General features: G+C 39.7%; 1 protein-coding gene across 4 annotated transcripts in view; it reads left to right on the forward strand.

Moving 5' to 3' along the window:
• The window catches only part of MAP4K3 (mitogen-activated protein kinase kinase kinase kinase 3), a 187,361-nt gene that overhangs the window by 57,807 nt on the left and 104,712 nt on the right, over positions 1 to 24,842 (forward strand). The window lies entirely within an intron of this gene.

Here is a 24,842-nt window from a genome sequence, read left to right on the forward strand (position 1 = left end):
CAGGCTTGTTTTAATGATGTTTGGTCAACAGTCTCTTGTTGTTCCCAGTATCTGGCAGAGAGGGCTGTTGCCTGTGCTCCACCTCTCTGAGACCTGTAGACACCTTGCCCAGTTCTTCCCTGAAAAACCACTGATAATTGCAGGAGGAAGGGGCGCTCCGGAGGAGACTGTTCCCTCTGGACTCCTTTGAGCTCACTTGTCACACAGTGATGGCGGTATTTGTCCAGGTTAACTCTGTCCAGTGACAAGAGGCAGTGTGCTGCAGTGGAGAGAACGGAACTGGGATCTGGTGTTTGCAGACCAGGTCTTGGTGTCCCGTACTCCTGCTCTGTGAACTTGGGCAAGTCACTTCAGCTCTGAGTCTCAGTTTCCTCAAGAAACCTAACTCCCACATTTTATGGCTCGTTAATATTGCAATAGCTGCCTTCCACCTGGAGTAGCTTGTAAAGGACTACTCCCTATTTTTCATCTGCTTCAACTATATTCTATCCCTGAATTCCCCCTGCTCCCTGCAGAACCCATGTCTTTCTGAAGTAACTACGTACTCTTAAAAACCTCTCCCCTCCCCAGTTTCTCCCTCCCATCATAAGTAAATAAGTGTACTAGTGTCTAGACTGAATTCCACCTCAGTGATAGTGCCTTTCTGTATGGCCACAGATCCATCCAGTAATATTTTTTTTTTATTGTAGATAACTTTTTCTATAAAAGTCGAGAGGAAAATATTGTAGGCTTTTGGAACCACATTAGTCTCTGTATATGGTTCTCGCTCTCTTCCTCCTTAAACATAAATACTATTCCTTGCTTAAAAATCATTCTTAACCAACCAGGCCACCTGTGCTTGTAGTTTGCCCACCCCTGATTTTGATCATCAATAGACTTAGAAGTGCTATTAGGATGAAGTTTCAAGGATGCGTTGACTGACTGTGATTAAACTACACTTGAATATAATGAACTTTAAAGATACTTTCTCATTTATAGGTATTTACAGATTTTTTTTTTTTATGCTCCATATTCTAACACCACAAGACAAAGCTTTTTTCCTTTTCTTTGAAACTCCTGTTATTTAGTGGGTATTCAAAATTGACCAACTGAAAAAAAAAGAAAGGTTTGACATTTGAAGCAGTGCCTCCATTTTTAATCATTAAGAAGAGGCTATGATATTGATGAAAGAGTCTGCTTAGAAGCAGTGTGTTCATACACCATTCCCTCAAATCAGTTTAGTGCCTTCTCTTTTGGGAAGCCTTTCTCCCCAGCCCGTCCTCTGATTAAGATGATGACTCCTGCAGCAGCACCTTTTCCCACAGCTGTGATTCTAGAGTTGCCTTTCTTTGTTCCTAAGTTGTAATCAGGTTTATGTCCACAGCACTCACCTTAGGGTCGATGCATAGTACTCACTCAGGACCTCTTAAAATGTCCTTTAAAAAATTAGGAACTTAAAATCTTATTGTTCATCAGGTCATTTGGTTTCTGATTAGTGAGTTGTTTGTTTTATGTTAATCTTAAATACTGCCTTTTATATATATGTATATATATATATGTATCACTGTAATAAATGAAAATACAATTAAAAAGAAATGTATTCCTATTCTGCCACTCAGAGATAATGAGAATTACTACCATATATATGTTATGAGGTATACACTTAAATTTAATTAACATTGGACTCTCTCGTTTTGTGTTCTTAGAAGCCACCTGAATTTTTATATTAAATTTCTTTAATTTGTTTATGTCTTGTGAGAAATGTTTAACTTGTCAGTGAGCTTGAAATATATGGCCCAGTGGTTACGACCGCAGATGCTAAAGCCAAGCTGCTTTGATTCTCATCTGACTTGACCACATTGCTTAAGCTTTTTGGATGGACCTTTGTTTCCTCATCCCTAAAATGGGGATAATAGTAATAGCTTCCTCTTAAGGCTGTTGTAGGGATTAAATAAGCTAATATGTCTAAAGCACTTTAAAAATTTCTTGAAAAGTTTATTAGTTTGCCATAATGACCTAGCAGTTCCACTCTTGTGTATCTACCTACACAGCAACTTTTACACACACGTGTCCACAGCAGTGTGTTGGCAGCAACCTAACTGTCCATCGACTGGTAAATGAATAGACAAAATATGTCTATACAATGCAATGGAATACTATTCAGCAATAAAAGGAAACAAACTGTTGATACATGCTCTGACATTAATGAGCCTTAAAAATTGTAACGTGTAAGGAGCCAGATGATTCTGTTAATGCGGAATGTCCACAAAAGACACATCTCCAGAGTCAGAAAGAGGACTGGTCAGCTGGTGTGTGTGTGAGGAAGGATGAATGGATGTGAGGGGTCTTACTGGGTAATGGAAATATTTTAAAATCGATTTATGCGATGGTTGCACAACTAGGTGAATTTATTAAAGAAAAATCTTTGAATGATGCACTTTATATGGATTAGTTGTTGCTGTAGTTTAGTTCCTGTCATGCCCGACTCTTTGCAACGCCACAAACTGTAGTCTGCCAGGCTCCTCTGTCCCTGGGATTTCCCAGGCAAGAATACTGGAGTGAGTTGCCATTTCCTTTTCCAGGGGATCTTCCCAACTCAGGGATCACCCCATGCCTCCTGCATTGGCAGGTGAATTCTTTAGTGCTGAGCCACCAGGGAAGCCCATGTATGAATTACATGATTTTAAGATATGCCTTAATATAGTTTATAAAAATGTAATCATAATACCATTGTCACCTCTTGACAATATTAATAATAGCTTCTTAATAACAAGTTTCACATGTTGCGGTTAGTTGATATGTCTCAAACTTCTTTTATGTCTCTAGGTTCTGCCTTCACTTTTTTTTATTTTTTCCTTGTCCCCCTGCCTTTTTAAAAAAGAAACTTAGTCATTTGTCCTATGGAACTTCCCCCCTTAACCCAGGTAACTGGGTTTTGCAAGTTATCTCCCCATAGAATCATTTAATGTGGTCATCTGTGAGTTGAGAGTTAGCTCTCGAAGACTGGTAAGATTCAGGTTTGATTTGGAATGTGGTAGAAGAGGACAGCTTCATTGGTAGTGTTATGTACTCATTTTTCTGAATTAGAATTGTAATATTTAGTCTTTGACATTTTGAAAAACAAAAACTAAACCTGAAATAGTCAAGTGTAATGAAAAGGATTTTAAGAATTTGCATCCAAAGTAGCTGTTTTCCCCCTTTTTCTTGATAACTGATATCCAATCTGAACCTGAAGCTAAGTGAAACCTTATTTGGGCAAAATTGTTTAAATTTTTTGTGTAGAATTTGATGAAGGGTAACATAATGTCTGATAATAGTATTGTTTGGATATCAGAGGTAGATACAATAAGATACTCAGTGACTTTGGAAAATAAAGGATTTCATAGAGGTAAATTTTCTAAAATTCTATTTAAATTGCCAAAGTTGTTTTAACCATTATCTGTAAGTATTTCTCAAATGCATTTCATCTCAAATAGCATGCTGAGAGTAGATAGTTATCATAATGTAACTAATAGTTATAAGTTGCCTTCAGCAGCTCATGACAAATAAACGTCACTTTGCCTCTTAGAAAAAGGCTCTAAATGATAACCTTTCCCCACTCAGTGTCACGAGTTGCCCCTGCTCCCCCCCACTCCCATCTCTCTGATGGCCGTGCTGAGCGACTGACTTAATAGAATCCTAACCACTGGACTGTCAGGGAATCCCCTAGTTGCTTCTCTTTACATCAGTTAACATTTACTGACAATGCATTGTATTAAGATTAAAATGATAGGGCACATTTCTTGATTTTTGAAGTCTAGCCCTTTATATCTGCCTCCTCTGTCTACTTGTTTCTGTTGCACTGTTGGCCAGAAGATTGGATGATCAGGTTTGTTAGAATTGTATCTCATGAAAAAGAGCATGCTGTGAGTTTCTGTGCGTTATCTCTCTTGTCTTCTCATGGTACCTTTGGGTGCGTGCCAGATTCTCACTTATGTTCTGAAAAGTTAAAGTTGCTAAGGAAGTGCTTAGCTTGCAGCCCAGTTGTTTCCGTGATGGGTAGTGGGAGTCAAAGCACACGTGGGATAGTGGGTAAGAGTGTGGACTTTGGACCCAGATGCTTAGATTATCACTGAGGCTCCAGCACAGCAAACTGTGTGAGCTTGGCAGGTACTTAACTGCTCTGCCTGTTTTTCCTTTCTGCACAGTAGGGATAGCAGTAGTTTCTACTTCATAACATTGGTGTGAAAATTAAGTAATTTAATGTATTGGAGAAGGAAATGGCAACCCACTCCAGTATTCTTACCTGGAGAATCCTGTAGACAGAGGAGCCTGGCAGGCTACAGTCCATGGGGTCACAAGAGTCAGACATGACTTAGCAACTAAACCACCACCACCAAATTAAAAAAAGAGCCGTTTTTATATGTTTAGTTTGAATCTTTGATATATCCAATTTAGTCTTTAAAGTCTATAGGTGTTGTATAAGGTAACATTCGGAGAAGGCAATGGCAACCCACTCCAGTACTCTTGCCTGGAAAATCCCATGGACAGATTAGCCTGGTGGGCTGCAGTCCATGGGGTCGCTAGGAGTCGGACACAACTGAGCAACTTCACTTTCACTTTTCACGTTTATGCACTGGAAAAGGAAATGGCAACTGACTCCAGTGTTCTTGCCTGGAGAATCCCAGGGACGGGGGAGCCTAGTGGGCTGCCGTCTATGGGGTCGCACAGAGTCGGACACGACTGAAGCGACTTAGCAGCAGCAGCAACAAGGTAACATTTACTTTCCCCAGAGTCTCTCACACACACATGTACTCTTACACATGCTTAGAACTATTGGAGATACTTAAAATAACATTAATAGGCTCTGAAGTACTAACAGGTCCTTTTAAAATTAAAAACCAGGAAAATACAGCTATCATATTGGGTTTGTGTTCTATCTCAGAGAAGGTACAAAGGAGAATTTGGCCATATCTGACTCTTTGTGACCCCATGGACTGTAGCCTGCCCAGGCTCCTCTGTCCATGGAATTCTCCAGAAAAGAAAACTGGAAAGGGTTGCCATGCCCTCCTCCAGGGGATTCTTCCTATCCCAGGGATTGAACTCACGTCTCATGTCTCCTGCATTGGTTGGCAGGTTCTTTACCATTCGTGCCACCTGGGAAGCCCCTGGCAGAGTTCCAAACAGGCCCAGAAATCGGTAGAAAATAATGATGATGTGCAGAACTTGGTTTAACAGAAATTAACTTTCTTATTAATGTTTTTCCAGATGGTGGAATTATTTTCCTTAAATTCACAAACTCACATAACAACAACAATAATGCTAATGATGATAAAAGTTCCAGCAGCCACTATTTGGATGCTTGCTTAGGACAAAGTGCCAGAGCCTATACTGAGCTCTTCACGTGTGTTGTCTCAATTAATCCTCATCAGTTCAGTTCAGTTCAGTTCAGTTCAGTCGCTCAGTAGTGTCTGAACTTTGCGACCCCAAGAATCACAGCACGCCAGGCCTCCCTGTCCATCACCATCTCCCAGAGTTCACTTAGACTCACTTCCATCGAGTCCGTGATGCCATCCAGCCATCTCATCCTCGGTCGTCCCTTTCTCCTCCTGCCCCCAATCCCTCCCAGCATCAGAGTCTTTTCCAGTGAGTCAACTCTTCACATGAGGTGGCCAAAGTACTGGAGCTTCAGCTTTAGCATCATTCCTTCCAAAGAAATCCCAGGGCTGATCTCCTTCAGAATGGACTGGTTGGATCTCCTTGCACTCCAAGGGACTCTCAAGAGTCTTCTCCAACACGAGAGTTCAAAAGCATCAGTTCTTCGGGACTCAGCCTTTTTCACAGTCCAACTCTCACATCCATACATGACCACAGGAAAAACCATAGCCTTGACTAGACGGACCTTATTCAGCAAAGTAACGTCTCTGCTTTTGAATATACTATCTAGGTTGGTCATAACTTTTCTTCCAAGGAGTAAGCATCTTTTAATTTCATAGCTGCAGTCACCATCTGCAGTGATTTTGGAGCCCCAAAAAATAAAGTCTCACACTGTTTCTACTGTTTCCCCATCTATTTCCCATGGAGTGATGGGACCAGATGCCATGATCTTAGTTTTCTGAATGTTGAGCTTTAAGCCAGCTTTTTCACTCTCCTCTTTCACTTTCCTCAAGAGGCTTTTTAGCTCCTCTTCACTTTCTGCCATAAGGTTGGTGTCATCTGCATATCTGAGGTTATTGATATTTCTCCCGGCAATCTTGATTCCAGCTTTTGTTTCTTCCAGTCCAGCGTTTCTCATGATGTACTCTGCATATAAGTTAAATAAGCAGGGTGACAATATACAGCCTTGATGTACTCCTTTTCCTATTTGGAACCAGTCTGTTGTTCCATGTCCAGTTCTAACTGTTGCTTCCTGACCTGCATGCAGATTTCTAGAATGTGGTCCACTGGAGAACGGAATGGCAAGCCACTTCAGTATTCTTGCCTTGAGAACCCCATGAACAGTATGGAAAGGCAAAATGATAGGATACCAAAAGAGGAACTCCCCAGGTCATTAGGTGCCCAATATGCTACTGGAGATCAGTGGAGAAATAACTCCAGAAAGAATGAAGGGATGGAGCCAAAGCAAAAACAATACCCAGTTGTGGATGTGACTGGTGATAGAAGCAAGATCTGATGCTGTAAAGAGCAATATTGCATAGGAACCTGGAATGTCAGGTCCATGAATCAAGGCAAATTGGAAGTGGTCAAACAGGAGATGGCAAGGGTGAACGTCGACATTCTAGGAATCAGTGAACTAAAATGGACTGGAATGGGTGAATTTAACTCAGATGACTGTTATATCTACTACTGCGGGCAGGAATCCCTCAGAAGAAATGGAGTAGCCATCATGGTCAACAAAAGAGTCCGAAATGCAGTACTTGGATGCAATCTCAAAAACGACAGAATGATCTCTGTTTGTCTCCAAGGCAAACCATTCAATATCACAGTTATCCAAGTCTACGCCCCAAACAGTAATGCTGAAGAAGCTGAAGTTGAACGGTTCTATGAAGACCTACAAGACCTTTTGAGAACTAACACCCAAAAGAGATGTCCTTTTCATTATAGGGGACTGGAATGCAAAAGTAGGAAGTCATGAAACACCTGGAGTAACAGGCAAATTTGGCCTTGGAATGTGGAATGAAGCAGGGCAAAGACTAATAGAGTTTTGCCAAGAAAATGCACTGGTCATAGCAAACACCCTCTTCCAACAACACAAGAGAAGACTCTACGCATGGACATCACCAGATGTTGAACACTGAAATCAGATTGATTATGTTCTTTACAGCCAAAGATGGAGAAACTCTATCCAGTCAACAAAAACAAGACCAGGAGCTGACTGTGGCTCAGATCATGAACTCCTTATTGCGAAATTCAGACTTAAATTGAAGAAAGTAGGGAAAACCCCTAGACCATTCAGGTATGACCTAAATGAAATCCCTTATGGTTATACAGTGGAAGTGAGAAATAGATTTAAGGGCCTAGATCTGATAGATAGAGTGCCTGATGAACTATGGAATGAGGTTCGTGACATTGTACAGGAGACAGGGATCAAGACCATCCCCATGGAAAAGAAATGCAAAAAAGCAAAATGGCTGTCTGAGGAGGCCTTACAAATAGCTGTGAAAAGAAGAGAGGCGAAAAGCAAAGGAGAAAAGGAAAGATATAAGCATCTGAATGCAGAGTTCCAAAGAATAGCAAGAAGAGATAAGAAAGCCTTCTTCAGTGATCAATGCAAAGAAATAGAGGAAAACAACAGAATGGGAAAGACTAGAGATCTCTTCAAGAAAATTGGAGATACCAAGGGGACATTTCATGCAAAGATGGGCTCGATAAAGGACAGAAATGGTCTGGACCTAACAGAAGCAGATGATATTAAGAAGAGGTGGCAAGAATACACAGAAGAACTGTACAAAAAAGATCATCACAACCCAGATAATCATGATGATGTGATCACTCATCTAGAGCCAAACATCTTGGAATGTGAAGTCAAGTGGGCCTTAGGAAGCATCACTATGAACAAACCTAGTGGAAGTGATGGAATTCCAGTTGAGCTGTTTCAAATCCTGAAAGATAATGCTGTGAAAGTGCTGCACTCAATATGCCAGCAAATTTGGAAAACCCAGCAGTGGCCACAGGACTGGAAAAGGTCAGTTTTCATTCCAATTCCAAAGAAAAGCAATGCAAAAGAATGCTCAAACTACCACACAGTTGCACTCATCTCACATGCTAGTAAAGTAATGCTCAAAATTCTGCAAGCCAGGCTTTAGCAGTACGTGAACCGTGAACTTCCAGATGTTCAAGCTGGTTTTAGAAAAGGCAAAGGAACCAGAGATCAAATTGCCAACATCCGCTGAATCATTGAAAAAGCAAGAGAGTTCCAGAAAAACATCTATTTCTGCTCTCTTGACTATGCCAAAGCCTTTGACTGTGTGGATCACAATAAACTGTGCAAAATTCTGAAAGAGATGGGAATACCAGACCACCTAACCTGCCTCTTGAGAGATTAATCCTCATAGTGAGAGGCAATGCAGTAGGTATGGTATTTTCATCTCCATCTCATAGAATAGAGACAACGAAAGATTAATTTGCCTAGGACTGTATAACAGAGGAGCAAATTCAAATCCAAGTTCATGTTTTCTTAGAGCCTGTGCTATTTTGTATTCACTATATTGCCTTACAGGTGCTTCCTGGAATTTTTAGAATAATTTCCAGTTCTCCAGCAATATTTTTTGAAAGCTTGCCTCTCTGTGATAGAGCTCATTGTTCATTATTTTCAATATTAAATTAAATTTTAAGTTGTTACAGGTTTATTTAACATAAATTCAGACTTTAGGGAAAATTGGAAAGAATAGTACAAAGAATTTTAATATTTCATCTAGATTTCTCAATATTTCTTTTCCTACACTTAAAATACTCTCTTCCTCTGAATACTTTTTGTGTGTATTTCCTTAAAACAATGGAATGTCATTCATTGCCTTACATAACAGTACAGTGATCAAAATCAGGAAATTAATGCTGCTATGGGGCTGTTATTTAATCCACAGTTCTTACTCAGATTTTGTCAGTTGCCCCAGTAGTACATTTTTAGAAAAAAGAAAATCTAGGAGGATGTGTTGCAGTCAGTTGCCAGGTCTCTTCTGTTTGTTTGTTTGTTTGTTTTAATCTGAAAGGGTTCCTGAGCCTTTGTTTTGAATGCTGGGTCTGTTTATCGCTACTGATACATGGTTTCTGCTAAATTATCTTCAGGGATAGAGCCAGGAAATAGGTGTGTATATGCACACATAAATATATATGTATACCCACGCACCTCTTCCCTCCCCCACCCCCATCTATCTTTGTTGCAAACCATGATTTCACGCTTATACCTCCAATACCAATCTAATACTCTTCTCTCCATTCCATATGTGTAACTTCCTTCTCCAACAGAGACAAACTTCATTTCCATTATCAACAGTATATTTATTTATTTGCTTAACCCTTGAACATAAAAGTAATTTCAGAATTGTGAACCTGTGCCTCCCTTGGAAACTCAGCTACTAACTGGAGGTCATTGTTTGTTCAGAATTCTCTTGATCTATAGGCAGAGGGCATATATTATTCTAAACTCTGGTTCTCCTTCTCCCTTTCAAAATTGCTTATGTTATTCTTTTGAAGCCTGTCTGGTTTATTAGTTTCCAGGCTGGCTGCCATAACAAAGTAGCACAACCTAGATGGCTTGAAACAGCAGAAGTTTATTCTCTCCAGGGGAGGCTATACAAGTTGGAAATCAAGGTGTTAGCAGAGTTGGTTCCTACTGAGAACTCTGAAAAATATGGCCAACAATTTTGGTATTCTGTGGCTTATAGATGGTTCCAGTCTTTACCTCCATCATCTCAGAGTGAACACCCCATGTTCAAATTTCTCCTTCGTATGAAGACACCAGCTATAGAGACCACCATAAAGGCCTCATCTTAACTTGATTACAGTGAAGACCTTATTTCCAAATAGGATCACATTCAGAAGTACTGGAGGTTAATTTCGCCATATCTTTTCACGCACTTTACCCCGTGAAAACCTGACCAGTTCATTTGTTTCTGTTTGTATTTCATTCCTTTAGAGTATTTGTGAAGTACATGAAACTTGAACATGATTTAGGGAAGTATTCTTCTTCTTTTTTATTCTATTCCCACTCATCCCCTGCTGATAACCACAATTTATGGTCTCAAGGTTATCCTTTCCATGCTGTGTCGTTTTGTTTACCCAAATGAGCAGTACTTGGATATTTTCTTATTTTCTGTTTTTTCACAAAAGGTAGATAGCTAGAGCATCTATCCCTTTGAATTTTGCCCTTTTCATTTAACATTACGTCTGAGAAATCATTCCACATTAATTCTCATTCTGTATAGTTACTCCATCATATGACTATACAGTAGTTAATTCAATCACCGGTCTACGTGTGAGCCTTTAGGTTGGTGTCAGTATGTGGCATTTACAAATATTCCTGCTTGTAAAATTTATATCATCCATACTGATAAAACTACAAAAAGGATGAACCTCAGAAACATTATGCTGAATGAAAACAGCCAAACACAGTAGGTCGCCTATTGTATATTCTATTTATTAATATATGTAATACACACCATAAGTAAGTCCAAAGAGACAGAAATCTAGTTTGTTGTTGCCAGGGGCTGGGGAGAGGGAGGAAGGGGAAGTGACTGGTTAGTGGGTGTGGGGTCACCTTTGGGGGCGATAAAGTGTTTTGAAACTAGATAGAGGTGATGGCAGCACAATGTTGTGAATATACTAAGTGCTACTTTGTCATACGGACGTCACCTCAATAAAAAGTATATATGATCCATATAATTTAAATAACCGCTTATTTTTTTTTTTGTGGATGTTGATGCTGTTGACATTTCAGCCGCTGGATAATCAGTGCATCTTCAAATGCTTCTCAGAAAGAACAAACCCTGAAGTTAATAACTTCAGTGACCATGTGTGTGTATCCTGTCTCTTCACACCATGTGTGTATATACTGTCTCTTCACACCTTTTTTTGGTCGCTCAGTCAGATTTAATTTTCTTTACCTCCTCTGTCTTTCGCTTTACAAAGTTATGTTTTGTTTTTCTGTTCATTGGAAAAAGCTGAAGTCTAGTGATGCTGGAGCTAAAGAACCTTCATGGGAAAAAGGGGGACATGGTCCAGGATGGGAGTGGATCATAAAGGATGAAAACCAGAAAGATACTTAGGGCCAGAATATGTACCATAATACCTTTGTTCCATGCCAGAAAGTCTAGAGCCATTGGTCACAAAAGATTATTAGGGAGAAGACTAATATTTAGTCTGTGTTTTAAAAGATAACTGGTAGTAATATGGCAGATGAATTGAAATGTGAATTAGTATTGGAAAGAGAGAGACCAGTAAAGAGGTATATTGAGAAGGGTATTAGGAAGAGAATGTGTATATATATGTATAACTGAGTCACTTTGCTGTACAGCAGAAATTGGCACAAATTGTAAATCAGCTACCAAATTTTAAACATTTTTTAAAAGAAGCATATTACATTCAGGTTAACTGCTATAGCAAAAAAACACCCAAAACAAAGTGACCTAAACAAAATTGTGACATTGTACAGGAGACAGGGATCAAGACCATCTCCATAGAAAAGAAATGCAAAAAAGCAAAATGACTGTCTGAGGAGGCCTTACAAATAGCTGTGAAAAGAAGAGAAGCGGAAAGCAAAGGAGAAAAGGAAAGATATACTCATTTGAATGCAGAGTTCCAAAGAATAACTGAAAAAGCTGAAGTTGAATGATTCTATGAAGAACTATAAGACGTTCTAGCACGAATACCCAGAAAAGATGTCCTTAACATTACAGGGGACTGGAATGCAAAAAATAGGAAGTCAAGAGATACCTAAAGTAAGAAGCAAATTTGGCCTTTGAGTACATAACAAAACAGGTCAAATGCTAATGGAGTTTTGCCAAGAGAATGCACTGGTCATAGCAAACACCCTCTTCCAACAACATAAGAGAAGACTCTACACATGAACATCACCAGATGGTCAATACTGAAGTCAGATTGATTACATTCTTTGCAGCCAAAGATGGAGAAGCCCTAAATAGTCAGCAAAAACAAGACCAGGAGCTGACTATGGCTCAGATCATGAACTCCTTATTTCCAAATTCAGACTGAAATTGAAGAAAGTAGGGAAAACTACTAGACCATTGAGGTATGACCTAAATCAAATCCCTTACGATTATACTGTGAAAGTGACAAATAGATTCAAGGGATGAGATCTAATAGAGTGCCTGAAGAACTATTGACAGAGGTTCCTGACATTGTACTGGAGGCAGGGATCAAGACCATTCTCAAGGAAAAGAAATGCAACCTTACAAATAGCTGAGAAAAGAAGAGAAGCAAAAGGCAAAGCAGAAAAGGAAAGATATACCCATTTGAATGCAGAGTTCCAAAGAATAGCAAGGAGAGATAAGAAAGCTTTCCTTAGTGATTCGTAAAAGAAATAGAGGAAAACAACAAAATGGGAAAGACTATAGAGATCTCTTCAAGAAAATTAGAGACACCAAGGGGACATTTCATGCAAAGATGGGCTCGATAAAGGACAGAAATGGTATGGACCTAACAGAAGCAGACGATATTAAGAAGAGGTGGCAAGAATACACAGAAGAACTGTACAAAAAATATCTTCACGACCCAGATAATCACGAAGGTGTGATCACTCACCTAGAGCCAAACATCCTGGAATGGGAAGTCAAGTGGGCCTTAGAAAGCATCACTATGAACAAAGCTAGTGGAAGTGATGGAATTCCAGTGGAGCCGTTTAAAATCCTGAAAGATGATGCTGTGAAAGTGCTGCACTCAATATGCCAGCAAATTTGGACAACTCAGCAGTGGCCACAGGACTGGAAAAGTCAGTTTTCATTCCAATTCCAAAGAAAAGCAATGCCAAAGAATGCTCAAACTACTGCACAGTTGCACTCGTCTCACACACTAGTAAAGTAATGCTCAACATTCTCCAAGCCAGGCTTTAGCAATATGTGAACTGTGAAATTCCAGATGTTCAAGCTGGTTTTAGAAAAGGCAGAGGAACCAGAGATGAAATTGCCAACATCTGCTGGATCATGGAAAAAGCAAGAGAGTTCCAGAAAAACATCTATTTCTGCTTTCTTGACTATGCCAAAGCCTTTGACTGTGTGGATCACAATAAACTGTGGAAAATTCTGAAAGAGATGGGAATACCAGACCACCTGACCTGCCTCTTGAGAAACCTATATGCAGGTCAGGAAGCAACAGTTAGAACTGGACATGGAACAACAGACTGGTTCCAAATAGGAAAAGGAGTATGTCAAGACTGTATATTGTCACCCTGCGTATTTAACTTACATGCAGAGTACATCATGAGAAACGCTAGGCTGGAAGAAGCACAAGCTGGAATCAAAATTGCTGGGAGAAATATTAATAACCTCAGATATGCAGATGACAGCACCCTTATGGCAGAAAGTGAAGAGGAACTAAAAAGCCTCTTGATGCAAGTGAAAGAGGAGAGTGAAAAAGTTGGCTTAAAGCTCAACATTCAGAAAAGAAAGATCATGGCATCCAGTCCCAACACTTAATGGGAAATAGATGGGGAAACAGTGGAAACAGTGGCAAACTTTATTTTTGGGGGGTCGAAAATCACTGCAGATGGTGATTGCAGCCATGAAATTAAAAGACGCTTACTGTTTGGGAGGAAAGTTATGACCAACCTAGACAGCATATTCAAAAGCAGAGACATTACTTTGCCAACAAAGGTCCGTCTAGTCAAGGCTATGGTTTTTCCCGTGGTCATGTATGGATGTGAGAGTTGGACTGTGAAGAAAACTGAGTGCCGAGGAATTGATGCTTTTGAGCTGTGGTGTTGGAGAAGACTCTTGAGAGTCCCTTGGACTGCAAGGAGATCCAACCAGTCCATCCTAAAGGAGATCAGTCCTGGGATTTCTTTGGAAAGACTGATGCTAAAGCTGAAACTCCAGTACTTTGGCCACCTCATGTGAAGAGTTGACTCATTGGAAAAGACTCTGATGCTGGGAGGGATTGGGGGCAGGAGGAGAAAGGAACGACAGAGGATGAGATGGCTGGATCTCATCACTGACTCATGGACGTGAGTTTGAGTGAACTCCGGGAGTTGGTGATGGACAGGGAGGCCTGGCGTGCTCCGATTCATGGGGTTGCAAAGAGTCAGACACGACTGAGGGACTGAACTGAACTGAACTGAAACAAAATGGAGATTTCTCTCTCTTATAACAGTTCTGAGGTGAACCCAAGTTGGTAATTCAGTTCTGTTCCAATAGGTTGTTCAAAGATGCATGTTCCTTGCGTTTTATGGCATCACCCAGTGGAGCATTAATTCATCTGCTGATGTAAGGTTGGGTCACTGGTATGTCCATCTTTAGCTTGCAGGTAGAGAGAAAGATATTTTAAGAGATATTTAACTTTTCTTTTTGCGAAGTGAGGTTGGAAGTCACACACCAGTTTGCTCATTTTTGTTGCTCATTTCGTTGCTAGAACTTAACTTCAATGGCTGCAGAAACGCAAGAGGGAAATGATAGAGGCTGGGAAATGTGGTCGTTAGCATGTCCAAGAAGAAGGAAAGAATGGCTTTTGGAGGCACAAACGGTAGTCTACCCCACGAGGCAATTTGTGTGTTTTTATTCTGAGGATTTCAACCCGGGTAAGAAAATAGACGGAACTGACCAGTTAGCAGTGATGGAATTGTTCTACAGTGTTGACTACCTAATTGAAGTTAGAAATCAACTGTTTCTATTATGCCCATTGACTTACCTATGCTGCTGTTCAAGAACTGTCACTGGAATATCACCTAGAAACAATACGTCATCAATTTTTACCTATTAAAAAACTTTTCTTTAGAAATTAGTATTAAGGGAATTAGACAGGGTACTACCCCTAGGTAGGTAAATTTGTCTCTATTTTAAAAACTCCTCATTAGTGCATTTCCTGCCCTGTTATATAAATTATCCATCCATGTTACCTTTTCCCCAAAGTCTCAGAGGATAACAAAAAAATATTTGTAAATTTATTTTAAGCCTTACTCATGAAGTGGGTAAAAAAAAAAAAAATACCTGAGCAATACTAAGTCAAGTTTTTAATGAGAGATAGAAATAGTAATATTTTATAGAAGAGAGAACAGTATTACCCAGATAGTGTCACTTCATGATTTCATCTTCCTGCAGAAAGTCTTCTTGATTCCCACTGTGTAATGCAGACCAGTGACTTCTGGCATTTTACTTGAAATACTGCTAATACAAATTTAATATTTACTGTATTCCCATCATACACCAGTATAGAAGAAAGTCCAGTTTCCATTTAAGACCAGTTGCTTCTAACAAAGTTTATATTTTATTGATGTTTTATAAATTACATTGTAGTCCCAGAGATCTTCACAATAAAAACTAGTCTACGCTTGCTATCTTTTGTATTGTTTATGATAACCATTTTAACAGACATGAGGTGATATCTTATAGTGGTTTGTTTGTGTTTCCCTGGTGATTAATGATGTTGAGCGCCTTTTATATACTTGTTGGCAATTTGTGTGTCTTCCTCAGATAAATATCTCTTTAGTTCCTCTGTCCATTATTAAATCAGATTGTTTGGGGTTTCTTGCCATTAACTTTTATGAGTTTTTTTTTTTATATTTTCTTGGATATTAACCTCTTACCCAATATATGATTCTCAGATGTTTTCTCCCATGCTGTAGGCTGTCTTTTCATTTTCTTGAGGTTCCCTTTGCTGTGCAAACGTTTTTAGATTTTTATCATAAAAATATCCCATTTTTTATCAAGGGATAAATGTTGGTGAGGAGGTGGAGAACAGGGCACCCCTGTGCACTGTTGGTGGGAATGTAAATTGGTGTAGCCACTGTGGAAAACACTATAAAGATTCCTTAAGAAATGAAAAATAGAACTGCAGTGTGATCCAGCTGTCCCACTTCTAGGTACATATCAAAAGGATATGAAAGGATATCGAAGAGCTACCTGCACTCCTATGTCATTATTCACAACTGCCCAGATAAAGAAACAACCTAAGTGTCTGTGGATGAATGGATAAAGAAGATATGGGTGTGTGCATGTGTGTGTGCGTGTGTATACATGTATACACAGAGTATTATTCAGCCAAGAGAGAAAAAGAAATCTGCCATTTGCAGCAACGTGGATGGACCTTGAGGGCATTATACTAGTTGAAATTAAGCTGGCACATTAAATAAGTCCAGTTTCCATTTAAGAACTTCACTGAGGTAAGATAATGTTTTTTTCAAAACCAGTGTATCCACTGAAGTTGGATATCTTTCATGGAGAAATTGCTGTATAATAAACAAAAGATAAATCGGCAAACAAACTTTTCTGAAGAGCATAATGTAATCAGTTTAATTAGCAAGCTGTTCTTTTACACGCTGACATAAAATGGAGACAGGAATCAAATAGCAGAGAAAGTCAGAATCTGGCCATTTATCAGGCTGGAATAGCAGACATAGATAAAACCTCAAACTCAACAAGAAACAATATTTCTCCCAAGAATGATGGAGCTGTGAAATGTCATAACAAACCCTGTCTTTGAATGACTGTGGCTTGCCAACTCACTGAAAAACTTTGTTTTGGAAAATCAGGCTGTCAGAAACTTGACTTGTGTGTAATTATATCAGGAAGAATAAAACATCCCACTCTTGCCTGGAGAATCTAGGTCTCTCTGACATAGAGTAGTGGTCTTAATGCCAAGACACACAGCTCCAGATAAGGGGTTTCTGGACACCGCATCCACATCTGTCTTAACTTTGTAGTTCCTGAGGAAAGAGGATCTTGGTTCACATTGCAGTCCAGTCCTGAAGTAGACCCTTTACACACAGCTCTGCTTTGCTCTAAGCCTATAAAAACACAGCTTTATGTAAATTTCACCTGTACTCTCTGCGTACGTGCTAAGTCACTTCACTCGTGCCCGATTCTTTGCAGCCTGTGGCCTGCAGCCCACCGAGCTCCTCTGACCATGGAAGTCTCCAGGCAAGAATACTGGAGTCGGTTGCCTTGCCCTCCTCTGGGGGATCTTCTCAGCCCAGGGACTGGACCAGCATCTCTTCCATCTCCTGTGTTGACAGGCGAATTCTTTGCCATAGTGCCACCTGCGGAGCCCTATACTCTACTCTTTTATCACTACTATAAATATTATTATAGTTGTAAGTCTTACAGCTTTCACACTCTGCTCAGTTGTGTCCAACTGTTTGACCCCATGGACTGTAGCCCGCCAGGCTCCTCTGTCCATGGGGATTCTCCAGGCAAGAATACTAGAGTGGATTGCTATGCCCTCCTCCGGGGGATCTTCCCAACCCAGGTCTCCCACATTGCAGGCAGATTCTTAACCATCCGAGCCACCAGGGAAGGCCAGCTACTCTTCCCCAAATCTTATAACTACTCTTTCTCCTTTGTTTTGTGAGACAGCTGAAGCTTCCCCCGGTGTGCAGTCTTCCTTGCTGCAGTGGGTCAGTAAACCTGCTCTTGTCAGACTGCAGGTTTGTTTCTGTGGTTGTTAGGCTGATGGAGCTAGTGCACTGCTAGCTCTTGAGACTTACTTTAAAAGAAAGTTAAAAAGGGATCCAAATGAACGCTTGTGGCAGAGCCTGCTAATATAATAGAATGCACAGATAGGTATTGGGTTGGCCCAAAAGTTGGTTTGGGTTTTACTACATCTTATGGAAAAACCCAAATCAACACAGTACTTTCAGACTTCACTTTCAAGTTCTTACCTTTTTTCTTCTTGTTGTGTTTTAAAGTCTATTTTAGAGCCAGAAGATACTTTTTAGGTCATAGATAGATGGTGGTCAGATTTTTTTACAGTTTTTCAGAACTTGGCGTAGAAAATACCTGAAGGCAGAGAAGTATCATTTGAACAGTCTCTTCAGCCTAATGCTCACATTTCCTATTGCAGGGAAGTAGGCACTGCACTTGTAATTTACCCAAGGCCATTCATCTTGTTTGTGGACCTGATTCCTTTGACTCTTTACCAGTTGTTTGTTAGTTTTTCACACTAAAGAAATAGTATTTAATTAAAGTTGCTTGTAGTCACTCATTTGTGGTATTTTTTACAGCTTTAGTTATTAAAGTAGAATATAAATGCAGACAGATAACACTGATTAATTAGGTAGCAGCTCACGGGAGCAACTCTTCTAAGTAGGGAAACTCATTCCTCTTCCAACACCATGAAAAATACTGAGATTGATAGGTAGGAAAATTCATCGTGAGAAAATAAGGTATGATGTTTTGTTTTCAGAAGAGCATTGTTTATTAAACTGTAAAGCAAAATTTTTAAAGTGTGACTAAGTACCAGTAAGACCCATTCCACAATATATTCATGGGTCTCTAGAGTTAACTGTTACGAATCTTCTTTCCTGCCAGCCTTTGACATTAGCCTTCTCTGTCCTGAGAGGTGGGAGAGTGCATTTTCCTCCTCCGTCTCGTGTCACAGGGCAGGGAGGGAACTGAGCCATCTGCTGCTTTCCCATCTCCCTGAGCGCTTGACTGAATCCCTTGCCACCAGCTGTTTGTTCGGTGCTGCCAGGTGTTTATTCCCCTCATGAAGGGAGTTGTTACATCATTCGTGATAATTACTTTCCAAAGATTAGCCATGGATTGCCTAGCCACTCCTTAACATACTAGAGCCACGTGATTGTCACAGTAATCTTGAGGCCCACTGTACTGGTCAGATATACACAGGGCAAGGGAATAATGTTCAAAAATAAAGACTTTTTACCTATATCTGCAGTTTCTTCCTCCTCCTCAACCTTGTGTCACTTCAGTGATGCAGCTTCGTGAATGTTTGTTTAGTACTCAGTTTAATTGGAATAGGTACAAAGACGTGGTTCCTCCCTTCAAAGAGCTTGTTACCCATTGTGAAAACTAACCAGCCAGAGAGCGTGTGTGAGTAGCCTAATTGCAGAGATTTACCCACTGAGCAGAATATATGTATGAGTAGTGGTACTGGCAATAAGGAATGGTGCTGGCTGTGGCTAGAAAAAGGTTACCAGTTCACAGGTCTCTGAGTAGCTGGCTTTGGCTGTTTTCTTGTGAAATACTCTAGAGAGGGCCTATTTAGGCAAGATGCTGTGTGAAAGAATACTGATAGAACAGAGGAGCTAATATCTCCTGATTCACTTGGTGGGTCCAGAGAGGTTGTGAGGTTCACTTCACTTGGGGTAAGTAAGAAAAGAACAGTTCAGCCGAGCTGAGTCTTTCAGGCTGGCTGGGATTTTGCTGGCAGTATAAGGGAATGGAGATTGTTTCATATGAGGATAACGTGAAAGCAGAGGTGGTGTTGACTTGCTAGGCCTGTTTGGAAGATTGTAGTTTGATTTAACTACAGCAATATGCTCTGTTGGATTCCCCCAGTGGCTCAGATGGTAAGGAATCTGCCTGCAGTGCAAGACACCTAGGTTCAATCCCTGGGTTAGGAAGAGCCCCCGTAGAAGGGGATGGCTACCCACTCTAGTATCTTGCCTAGAGAATTCCATGGACAAAGGAGCCTAGCAGGCTATGGTCCATGGGGTCACAAAGAGTCAGACACAACTGAGTGACTAGCACTAGTGACTGTGCTCTGTTGGTCATAGTGGGAAATAAATAGGAAATATAGAAGGAAATAAGATGTGAAGAGCAGATTGATTATAGTGTATGGAGAACCATAAATGTTATTGCACAGAGATTTAGACTCTACCCTGTGGATGATGGGATTTTTTAAAAATAGGTTAGTGGTGTGGTCTGTATACACAGGATAGATGGAGAAGAGAGACTCCCCTGGTAAGAAGACCTATTGCTATTAAGACATCCACACTTGAGTACCATGGTAGGCAGGGATGGGCAGGATTTTAGGGTGAAAGAATGAGACGTAAAGTGTGCCTCGTAAGACGAAGGACAAGGAAGAGGTACTGTCTGTGTTAACATCAGAGGCAGATGTAAGTCAGAATTGGGTTTGTGGGGAGAATAGTTTTGCCATACTTTTTTTATTTTCGGGAATGGTAGCTTAGTGAGTTTTATTTGATTTTGGTTAATGCCTTCATGGCCTCGAGAATAGATCAAGAGCCACTGTAAAACTTTATTTAAAATCAGGTCTTGTGAGAGAAAACCACAATTGGTAACCCTGGTAGAGATACAAGCTTTACCTTTGTATTCCTTCAGTCACTCAGTCGTGTCCGACTCTTTGCAACCCCATGAATTGCAGCACATTAGGCCTCCCTGTCCATCACCAACTCCCGGAGCCTACCCAAACTCACGTCCATCGAGTTGGTGATGCCATCCAACCATCTCATCCTCTGTCGTCCCCTTCTCCTCCTGCCCCCAATCCCTCCCAGCATCAGAGTCTTTTCCAATAAGTCAATTCTTTGCATGAGGTGGCCAAAGTACTGGAGTTTCAGCTTTAGCATCAGTCTTTCCAAAGAACATCCAGGACTGATCTTTAGAATGGACTGGTTGGATCTCCTTGCAGTCCAAGGGACTCTCAAGAGTCTTCTCCAACACCACAGTTCAAAAGCATCGATTCTTTGGCGCTCTGCTTTCTTCACAGTCCAACTCTCACCTCCATACATGACTACTGGAAAAACCATAGCCTTGATTAGACGGACCTTTGTTGGCAAAGTAATGTCTCTGCTTTTTAATATGCTGTCTAGGTTGGTCATAACTTACCTTCCAAAGAGTAAGCGTCTTTTAATTTCATGGCTACAGTCACCATCTGCAGTGATTTTGGAGCCCCCCAAAAAATAAAGTCTGACACTGTTTCCACTGTTTCCCCATGTATTTCCCATGAAGTGATGGGACCGAATGCCATGATGTTCGTTTTCTGAATGTGGAGCTTTAAGCCAACGTTTTCACTCTCCTCTTTCACTTTCATCGAGAGGCTTTTTAGCTCCTCTTCACTTTCTGCCATAAGGGTGGTGTCATCTGCATATCTGAGGTTATTGATACTTCTCCCGGCAATCTTAATTCCAGCTTGTGCTTCTTCCAGCCCAGTGCTTCTCATGATGTATTCTGCATATAAGTTAAATAAGCAGGATGACAAAATACAGCCTTGGTGTACTCCTTTTCCTATTTGGAACCAGTCTGTTGTTCCATGTCCAGTTCTAACTGTTGCTTCCTGACCTGCATATAGGTTTCTCAAGAGGCAGGTCAGGTGGTCTGGTATTCCCATCTCTTTCAGAATTTTCCACAGTTTATTGTGATCCACACAGTCAAAGGCTTTGGCATAGTCAATAAAATAGACACAGATGTTTTTCTGGAACTCTTTTGCTTTTTCGATGATCCAGCGGAGTATGTCATTACTTAAAGCCAATTTTATCTTTTTAAAACCAGTCATTAGATCTCATGTCTTCTTAGCTTAAGATAGTAATTGAATTTCCTGGTATTCTGGTAATTTGTGATAATAATTGACAGCTTGTTTAAGGGAATCACAACAGCTCTGGGTTGTGAGCCATGATTTTACTGAAATTATTATTTCGATTTATTGTTTCTGTAGTATGAAATGGGGTTTATAAATTGTGTACTTTGAATGGGGCGTGCTCAGTCGCTTCAGTCATATCTGACTCTTTGCGACCCTATGGACCACATATCATATTAAAAGGTAAAACTGATCTTATAATTAAAATACTTTTACATAATAGGATAGATAAATATTACCATTTCTCTGTTTTTAAAATAGAAGGAAGATTTGTGAGTACCCATATCATGGGCATGAGAAACCTTACTTATTCCCATAGTTTAAATTTTTTCCTCAGGCCATAGGACACTCTGTGTATGTCTGTGTGTTTGCATGTAAAAAAAACATAACATTAGGTCTACCCCCTAAATAAACATTTAAGTGTGTCAGGCATATCAATAACATGATATGCTGTTAAGTATATCATGCAATACATTTATAGCAGTATTGCTAATTGTAAACTTGAGCTGTATAGAAGATCTCCAACATGATTGAAACTCTTAAATCTATTGAACAGCACCTCCTCACCACTCCCACCCCACTCAGCCTCCAGATCCTGGCAACCCCTGTATTTTTTTGTTTCCATAAGTTTGACTACTGTAGATATCGTATAAGTGGAATTATGTAGTATTTATCCTTCTGTGACTGACTTATTTCATTCAGCATGTCCTCGGGGTCCATCCTCAAGGTTTATCAGTGTTGTTGTATATGCCAAAATTTCCTTCTTTCTGTGGTTTAATACTGTTCCATTGTGTGTGTGTGTGTGTGTGTGTGTGTGTGTGTACGTACCACATTTTCTTCGTCTGTTCATGCATCACTAGACCTCTTAGCCATTGTGAATAATACCGCAGTGACCAGGGGAGTGCTGATATATCTTCGAAATCCTGATTTTAATTCTTTTGGTTAAATACACGAAAGAGGTATTGCTAGATTAGATGATGGTCCTATTTTTAATTTTTTGATCAACCTCCATCCTGTTTTCCATACCAGCTGCATCATTTTGCATTTCCACCAAGAGTGTACACATGGTCCGATCTCTTCACATCCTTGTAAACACTTGTTATTTTCACTGTTTTTTTGTAGTTGCTGTCCTAAGAGGTGTGAGTTAATACCTCATTGTGGCTTTGCGTTTGTGTATTTGCAAATATGGATTTGCATTTTCCTTCTGATTAGTGATGTTGAACAAGTTTTCATATACCTCTGGGCTGTTTGTAATGTCTTCGTTGGAGAATTATCTGTTGAAGTCCTTTGCCCATTTTTTAATAAGGGTTTTTGTTTTGTTGGGTTTTTTTGTTTATTTTTGCTATTGAGTTGTAGGAGTTACTTAGATATTTTGGATACGAATCTCTTATCATATATATGGTTTGCAAATATTTTCTTATTCGTTAGGTTCCTTTTTTGCCCTGCAACAGCTTTCTAGTTTAATGCAGTTGCACTTTTCTATTTTTGCTTTTGTTCCTTGTTCTTCTCACATCATAGCCAAGAAGTCATTTCCAAGACCAGTGTTAAAGATGTTTTCCCTTTATTGTTTCTGGTCTCGGGTTTAAGTCTTTAATCCATTTTGAGTTGATTTTCATGCATGATATAACAGACGGATCTAATGTCACTTTTCTGTATATGGATATCCATTGTTCCCATCACCAGTTGTTGAAAGGACTAGTCTTTTCCTATTCTGTAGTCTTGGCACCTTTGTTCAAAGTCTATTGATCATATGTATATGGGTTTATTTCTGGGCTCTCCATTCTCTTCCGTTGGTCTGTAGGTCTGTCTTTATGCCAGTACTGAAAGGTTTTGATTACTGTAACTTTGTATCTTGTTTTGGATAATCAAGGTCTTTCATAATGGTTTCATATGACTTTTAGGGTTGTTTTTTCTAATTCTATTTTTTCAAAAATGCCATTGGGATTTTACTGGGATTTCATTGAATTTGTAGATCACTTTGGGTAGTATAGACACTTTAACAATATTAAGTCTTTTAATCCATGAATATGGGTGTCTCCATTTATTTATTTATTTCAGCAGTACTTTGTAATTTTAAGTATGCAAGTGTTTCATCTTCTTGATTAGTTTATTCCTAGATATTTTATTCTTTTTTCATGAGATTGTAACTGTGATCTTCTTCATTTCCTTTTCTGATTGTTCATTGCTTGGGTATGTGGATTTTGTATCCTAAAACTTCGCTGAACTCATCTATTCTAACAGTTTTCCTGTGGAATTATTATAATTTTATACATGGAAAATCTGCAAACAAAGACAGTTTACTTCTTCCTTTCTAATTTGGATGCTTTTTATTTCTTTCTCCTGTCTGTCTGGTCACAGGATCTTTAACATGATCCAAAATAGACAAAAATGAAAAAAGATGATAATTCTTTGGGGTGTATCAATTTTTATTTATTTCTTTTCTATTACAACATCATGATTTATTAAAGCACAGCATTCTGTACAACAAAGGGCCTTAACAGTTGTCTATTCTCAGCTAAACTTCTCTATAAGTTAGTTTCTCTTAATAAAAAACATGTTATACTTTAAATTAGTTATTTAACTGATGAGGAAGTTACCATAATACCTATTTTAACATTGAACAAATCTAACCACTGATTGGACATTAATGTAAAATCCTGACATAGAATTTGATTTAAAACTTCTCAAAATAAATTCATTAAAACAGGTTCCCTGTGAAAATATGTAAGAATGAAAGCTAGCATAGGAGCAGGTGCTAACATTTTATTAACCATAAAAGATACACTTTGTTAACCATAAAAGATACTTTTCTAAAGAGTCTAATAGAGACATTAACTGTGCAAAAGCTGATGAGACTTACAGTCTTAAATACAAGCACCAACACAGAAAGGATATTGTGTCAGTTCAGTTCAGTTCAGTTCAGTCGCTCAGTCATGTCTGACTCTGTGACCCCATGAATTGCAGCATGCCAGGCCTCCCTGTCCATCACCAACTCCCGGAGCTTGCTCAAACTCATGTCCATTGAGTCAGTGATGCCATCCAGCCATCTCATCCTCTGTCGTTCCCTTCTCCTCCTGCCCCCAATCCCTCCCAGCATCAGAGTCTTTTTCAGTGAGTCAACTTTGCATGAGGAGGCCAAAGTACTGGAGTTTCAGCTTTAGCATCATTCCTTCCAAAGAAATCCCAGGACTGATCTCCTTTAGCATGGACTGGTTGGATCTCCTTGCAGTCCAAGGGACTCTCAAGAGTCTTCTCCAACACCACAGCTCAAAAGCATCAATTCTTCGGCGCTCAGCTTTCTTCACAGTCCAACTCTCATATCGATACATGACCACTGGAAAAACCATAGCCTTGACTACAGGGACCTTTGTTGGCAAAGTAATGTC

The sequence above is a fragment of the Capricornis sumatraensis genome, chromosome 1 (genome assembly GCF_032405125.1).
Source record: "Capricornis sumatraensis isolate serow.1 chromosome 1, serow.2, whole genome shotgun sequence".
In the NCBI taxonomy this organism is placed as follows: Eukaryota; Metazoa; Chordata; class Mammalia; order Artiodactyla; family Bovidae; genus Capricornis; species Capricornis sumatraensis.